Raw genomic sequence first — 7490 nt, 5'->3', positions numbered from 1 at the left:
AATTATTTTAAGCTCGAATTCTTAACCCTGAACCAGTGGTTCTGGGCACCAAATCCCCAGCAGAGTCGCCAGAGCTGTCACACCTCCTTTTTCCGCACCCGAGGGTGCAAGGGAGTTTTTCCAATTAAAGGACAATCGAGACGGGATTGGTTTATTTATTTCAGAGTCGCCACTTGGGAGATTTAGGGTGTCCCAAGTCACCAATTTTAATCCCGAATCGAGGAAAAGAATGACTCCATATTACAGTCTGCGTACCAGAAATCCGGATAAGGAATTCTGTTAACCCGGGAGAAGGTGTTAGGCATTCCCGAGTTCCGTGGTTCTAGCACGGTCGCTCAACTGTTATATTCGGCTTGATTATCTGATTTTATACAAGTATGAACTTATGTGCAAATTTTAACTTTTAACCGCTTTATTATTATTGTTTTTACAAGAATGTGAACATCGCTTAAAACACGTCTTTGGACTGCGTCACATGAAATGCACCCACAATCCGGAACGCATTTTATTTGATGTTTTGAGATTTGGATTTGGGTCACATGAAATGCACACCCGAGTTTAAGAAAGTAGATTATTAAACACGCGCCTAAAGAGACTATCGTGTTATTATTTTGGGAAGGCCACGAAATTCGCTAAGCGGCCCTCCTGAATTCTAAATATTTTTAATATATATACATTTAGAGGGCCCCGCAGCTTCTACATTTTTGTTTGTCGAGGCTCGTCTCATTCATTATTTTTAAAAGAATTTGCAACGTCATGGAAATGCATCTCGGGCCACGCCATAATCAATATACCCGCGTTTAGAGACACATTTCGATTCCGTCGAGATTAGATTTGGGTCACATAAATGTGCACCCGAATTTAGGAAAATTAAATTATTAGAGGCGCGCCTAAAGCCACTAGCGCATTATTATTTTTGGGTTGGGCCGTGAAATTTGCTAAACGGCCCGTCCCGGAATCTAAGTATTTAATATACATTTGGAGGGCCCCGCAACTTGTATTTTTTTTGGCGAGGCTAGTCTCGTTTTTTTTTTTATTTTATTTATTTATTTGAGGGCAAACTTAAAGCAACTACGATTTTCTACCAATGAAATCATCCGAGGTTAAACAAAAAAACAACGATTCTAACAGGTAATAATATCCAGGGTAAAAATGAAAAAATAGAATAACCTCGTTCATATGCTCGCATTTACTTTAAGCATGCAGTAACTAAACATAGAATAAACATTTTTAACATAACAACAAAAATTGCATTGTTGACATTCATATATATCGAATATTCTCATTTATTGCCTTGAACCATAATATGCAAAATGAATGAAATGAAACAAAGGACGAAGAACACCAACCTTCGAACCTCGACAATCCTAGAACGACAAACAGTGCTCCCTACGGAACTCGAACCGGACTTCACTGAACAAGGCACAACAACGAAAACCCCGGAACAAACTCGACGAACCGGACCTCGACTCAGCTTTTGGACTTTGGACTGGAACTCGACTTCAACTCGACCTCACTGACGGACTGTTTGGTCGACGACTGTGGGGTCAACGGGCAGTGTTTGACGGGGAGGGCTCCTAGGTTTTTTCTAGGGTTTTGTGGTGAGGAAGAAGGCGATGGGGCTGGTGGTTTTGCTGGAAGTGAGGAGGAGGGGGTTCGACTGCTGGGTAGTGACGACGAGGTGATGGTTGTTTGACGATGGTTTAGGGTGGTCGGAGGTTTTTGTGGACTGGTTTTTGTCGACTGCTCCTTTTGGCGTGGGGTGGCGTTCGGACAGTGGAGGTGAGCGATGGTCGTGGGCTGTGTGAGACGGTGGAGGGTCACGACTGGAGAATAATGAAGCAGCGATGGGGGACTGCTTGTGGTCGTTTGAACGCAAGGGAGTGGGTTGCGACTGGTTTGGTGGGTTACGCCGGGAAGATGAGGACGGTGGCGAGGAGGCAGTGAAGGTGACGGGCTGTTTGGGCAGTGGTTTTGGGGTGCAATGACAACGGGGGTCGTCGTGGGTAGTGGTCGACGATGGCTGCTGGGTTTTTGGACGTGGTCGATGATGGAGTAGGGGTTGTCGACCGGGAAGGTGATGTTTGGTGATGGGTGGTTGCTGGTTGGAGGTGGGTCGTTTGGTGGTAGATGAAGGGTCGTTTGGGTGGTTTACTGGAGGGGTCGTGACGGGGGGTGTTCGAGCATGGGGAGGGGGTCCGGTGGTCGAAGGGTTTTTCCAGTAGGTTTTTTTTTTGGTTTTTTAAAGAAGACCGAGGAACAGTGGTCGTTTGCAGTAGGTTTTCTCCTTCTTCTTTTTAAGAAGAAGGTCTACAGTAGCTCCCTAAAAAAAACGGAAGTCCCCCTTTTTGGCTTGTTTGTCCGTGTTTTGTAATGTTTTGCCAAGAAAAATGAGCCCCACGCGTGGTGGGGTTCAAGGTTTATGTCTCCCATGCGTGGTGGGGTTCCCCGTGTACGGTGGACTCGGTTTATTGTGGGCTAGGTCCGAAAATTAGGCCTAAAAACCGGGTAGTTTGAACCCGAATATTATTCTTTTGCCCGGAGCCGAGAAATAGAAAACGTTGCTTAACTAGTCCTACGTAAACAAAATAACTACCAAAAATAAGACTAGTATTTAAACAAAGCTATATCTTTTTTTAAATATTTTTTCAAGATTTAAAATAGCTACAAAATATTAATAAAACCATTTTGTGTAATTTTCGTTTTTTAAATATTAAGATAAAATATGAGGTAATATTTTTGTATTTTTCAACGTTAAAATGACTATAAAACCTTAATAGAACTATATTTTATTTAATTTTTTGTAATTTTCGAAATTATATAAAGTACCAAAATAAAGTACAATTTTTTTTTTATTTTTCAAGTTTATGAGAAATACATAAACTAAAATTTATATATATTTTTTTGAAATTTTTCTTTTTGCAACAAAATAAAGTAAAAATAGTTAAAATAGCTATACTAGTCCTAAATTAGATATTTAAGCTTAAGAACGTAAAAATTTCCGGGAGGGTCAAAAATCACGTGCTTACAATAACCACTGACAGATTTCCTTGAGTCTGGGCAAGCTGCCCAACCAGAATCACAATAGGCTTTGATGGACCAGTCTGGATCATTAGGCATAAACACACCTAGAGTAGGATCACCTTTGAGGTATCTCAACAAACGGAAAGCAACCTTCAAATGCAATGTCCAATCTTGAGCTTGTGAGGAAGTTCGGCTTTCTAACTAGCTTTCTATAGTAAGTGAGGTCTGTTAAAGGCATCCCCTCTTTTGCTCTTAGTTTTACATTGGGATCAAGGGGTGAAGCGAGAGTACTGTACTCCAGGCAGTCATACTCTTTTAGAACGAACTTCTTTTGTGAGATGATAACACCATCTGCCTTGTACAAAACCTCCAAACCTAAGAAATAGTGCAACTTTTCGAGATCCTTGATCTTGAACTTATTGTGTAGGAAAGTCTTCAGCTGGTCCATTTTTGATTGGTCTTTCCCTATAAGTAGAACATCATCAACATAAACTGCTACATATGCAACTGAGTCCCCCTTCCTCTTAGAAAACAATGAGTAGTCATTCATAAAATGTTCATATCCCCTTGAACACAATGCCTCAGTTAATTTTTACACCATTTTTTGCTTGCCTGTTTCAAACCATATAGAGATTTATTCAATTTACTGGCCAAACCTTGACTATCCACCATAAGTTCTGGTGGGACTTTCATATACACCTCTTCATGCAAGTCACCATGAAGGATTGCATTATTTACATCCAATTAGAAGATGTTCCACTCACTCTTTACTGCAACTACAATAAGTGTCCTAACTGTATTCATCTTCACCACCGGAGAAAATGCTTCTGTGTAGTCCACTCCTACTTGTTGTGTGTAGCCTTTCACTACTAACCTAGTCTTGAACCTTTTAATAGTTCCATTTGCTTTGTGCTTCACTTTATAAACCCATCTACATCCTATTGCCTTCTTTATAGGAGGCAGAGGTACCAGGTCTTATGTATTATTGGCATAAAAGGCTTCAAACTTCTGAACCATAGCTGCTTGCCAAGCAGGGTTGATAGCAGCTTCCTCAAATGAAGATAGTTCACTATCATTGCATATGCTACTTACCAAATATTGACTGTCATGAACCAAGGTATTAGCAGAAATATGATGATGTTTAGGGAAAGAGGCATTCAAGGAGAAATCAGTATGGTTATGTCTGTCTGTATGTTCATGAGGAGTTGGTGTATGCACAAAATATATATAATCTTTCAAGTATACAGGTGTTTTGTGTTCTCTTAGTAACTTTCTTAAATTTTGGAGTTGGATTAGGTGTGTGATGTGTTAGAGGTGAATCATTGGTGTGTGGGAAATATGCATATTGTGATTGTTGTAAGCCTGCATTGTTTGGTGCATGTGAAGGAGGTAGAGGACCAGGAGAGGAACTCGTAGAGGAAGGTGACAATATATTGGATATAGTACCTACATTCCTTTGATCACTTATAGTACCTTCTTAAGATGACATTGTATTAGTATCAATCATGTGACTAATAGGAAGTGGATGAAGAGTTGAAGGGAAAAAGGAAGATTCAAAACTAATATTGAAGGGGAAAATAGACTCATGAAACACTACCTCCCTGGAAATGTGGATTTTCTTGGTGGCTAAATTCAGCACTTTGTAGCCTTTCGTGCCAAAGGGGTAGCCTATAAAAATATGTGGTGTTGTCCTTGGTTCAAACTTATCTCTATGGACTTTTGGTATTGTTGGAAAACATAAGCATCCAAAACTTCTTAACTGAGAGTAATCTGGTCTTCTATTGTATAAGACTTCAAAAGGAAACTTGTTCTTAAGATAGGTCGTAGGTAATATATTTATAATGTAAGTGCCTGTTAGAATACATTCCCCCAATTACTTCAAAGGCAAATTAGAATGAAACAATAAGGCTCTGGCTGTTTCAAGAATATATTTGTATTTCCTTTTCACCACTCCATTTTATTCTGGTGTATAGGGGCAAGTCTTTTGGTGAACAATTCCTTTTGAGTAAAAAAATACGGTAGCTTCAGTATTAATAAACTCCAGTCCATTATCAGATCTTAAGGACTTGATGGAGGTTTTGAATTGGTTTACAACTAAGGAAACAAAAGCTTTGATAGTCTGGAGGGCATTGATTTTACATATTAGCAGGTGAGTCCAAGTGGACCTGCTAAAGTCATCAACCATAGTAATGAAGTGTTTGTATTTATCATGTGTACATTCATGGTAAGGACCCTACTAATCCACATGCAAGAGTTCAAAGATTTTATTTGAAATACTGATTCTTTGAGGAAAGGGAGCCTGGCCTGTCTAGCCATAGGACAAATTGAGCAAACAAAGGATTGCTTAAGGGAAAAAGTTGGTATGAAGGATATTCCCCTCATTTTTACAAAAGGCACATGTCCTAGTTAGGGGTGTACAAAGGAAACCGACAAATCGCACCAACCCGATAATCCGAGTCAAACCGAGAAAAAAAACCCCACTATGGTTTGGTTGGAAAAAAAATTCGACCATAATTGGCTTAGTTTGATTTTAACTAAAGAAAGTCAAACCGAAACCAAACCAACCCGACATTACATATATAGAAATTTTAGATATATTTAATATATAAATATACTTATTGTGATGTAATTTATAAATATTTCTTAAAAGATTTCATAATTTTATCTTTTGAGGTATTTTTTCAAGGTTGGACTTAGAACTTTTGAATGTTCCAATAAGTTTTATAGCCATTAACATTAGTAAATTAAATAGTTTTAACAAAAGCCCAAACCAAAATCAAATCAATACTAATGCTAACAAAAGAAATTCAACTCAATACTACGAACGAGAATGTATTGAATATCTATTTTTTGTTTTGCAATAATTTAGATAAAAATGCATAACATATTTTTATTTTTTCTTAGCGTTTAGTCATGTAATTAATACTCCCTTATTAGTCTACTTATTTTAACATGACTTAGTACTTTTAGATTATGTTTATTTTATTATGGATTTTAATTAGCGATATTTATAGAATATAATTTTATTTTCTTTATTGTTGAATATTTTAGGATAATGCCATGACATATCTCATATTTTGTATTATTTTCTTAGAAAATACTTTATATAGTTGTATCTTAATAGGACTAAAGAAATATTTTGAGCACAATTTACATGTTTTGTTCTACGAAGATTTTATCAGGAAAAAAACCCCGAAAAAATCCGAATAACCCGAAAACCCGAGAAAATTCGAGAAAAACCGAGAGTGAAAAACCCGAGTTTTATTGGTTTGGTTTGGTCTTTAGATTTAATAACCCGACACAATTGGTTTGTTTTGGTAATTGTAAAATCCGAACCAACCCGATCTATGTACACCCCTAGTCCTAGCCTATCATGCCACAGAAGGTTAACATTATTGACTTGAAACATGCATGAATTGAATCCAGAACAATGACTCTTATTATCCAGGTATGGATTATTTACAATTGAATATTGATGATTCTGCAAATGACTCAAGGATGATCTATTTACATATGGAGATGGATGAGAATGCAGGTTATTCAGAAGAGGACTATTTACATCACATGAATGAGTAGAAGAACAAACAACAGAGTTGTTAGCTAAACTATTGTTTCTCAGACATTGAGAGCATATCAGGTACAGTCCATCCTTGACTTTACCAATCTCCAGAGGCCTCTTCAGTGAAGGGGCTTGCAGAAGACAAGTATTGTCAGTGAAAGAAGTCATACCTCTCAAATGTTTGCTCAACCAATATACAGAAATAAGATTGAATTTAAATGAAGGAATGTGAAATGCTTTATATAGAGTGATCTTAGGTGCAAGTTTTACATTTTCAATTTCTATCACCTTCACTTTATAACCATTTGGTAAAACAACTAATAAGGGATAAGGTAGGATTTTGATGTCAGACAATAAGGACTTGTTAAAGGTCATATGATTTGAGGCTCCTGAATCTAGTATCCATGTGTCAATCTTTGATTCAAAGCACCTACATGAGAGTTTACCAAAATCAATAGAAGATGTGCAAACAATAATACCTACAAAGTTTACAACATTGGTAGGATTTGAGTTGTTTGAGTTCTTTCCATCATTGCCAAGTTGAAAATGCTGAAGTAGATTAACAAGTTGTTCGTACTGATCCTTATTCAAATTTACATTCTGATTCTCATCTTGGGCATCACACTCATCAAGCTTGCTTGTCATTGCATCAGTTGACATCCTTTGTACATTTGCTAACATCTTATTCCCTCTATTGTGTCTGAAGTTTTGATTGGAGTTCTGGGCATTCTGAGGGTATCGTGTATTTTGATTAGAATTCTATCCATTTTGTGAATAACCGTATAGCTTATAACACTTATCCCTTGTATGGCCTGGCCTCTTACAAAAATCACACATAGGACGCCCTCTGTTGTTCCTAGAATAGTTGTAACTTGGTGAGAAATTTGTTCTAAAAAGACTTGGTCTT

Source organism: Nicotiana sylvestris, chromosome 2 (genome assembly GCF_000393655.2).
Source record: "Nicotiana sylvestris chromosome 2, ASM39365v2, whole genome shotgun sequence".
Taxonomy (NCBI): domain Eukaryota; kingdom Viridiplantae; phylum Streptophyta; class Magnoliopsida; order Solanales; family Solanaceae; genus Nicotiana; species Nicotiana sylvestris.
This window is presented reverse-complemented; position numbering follows the sequence as displayed.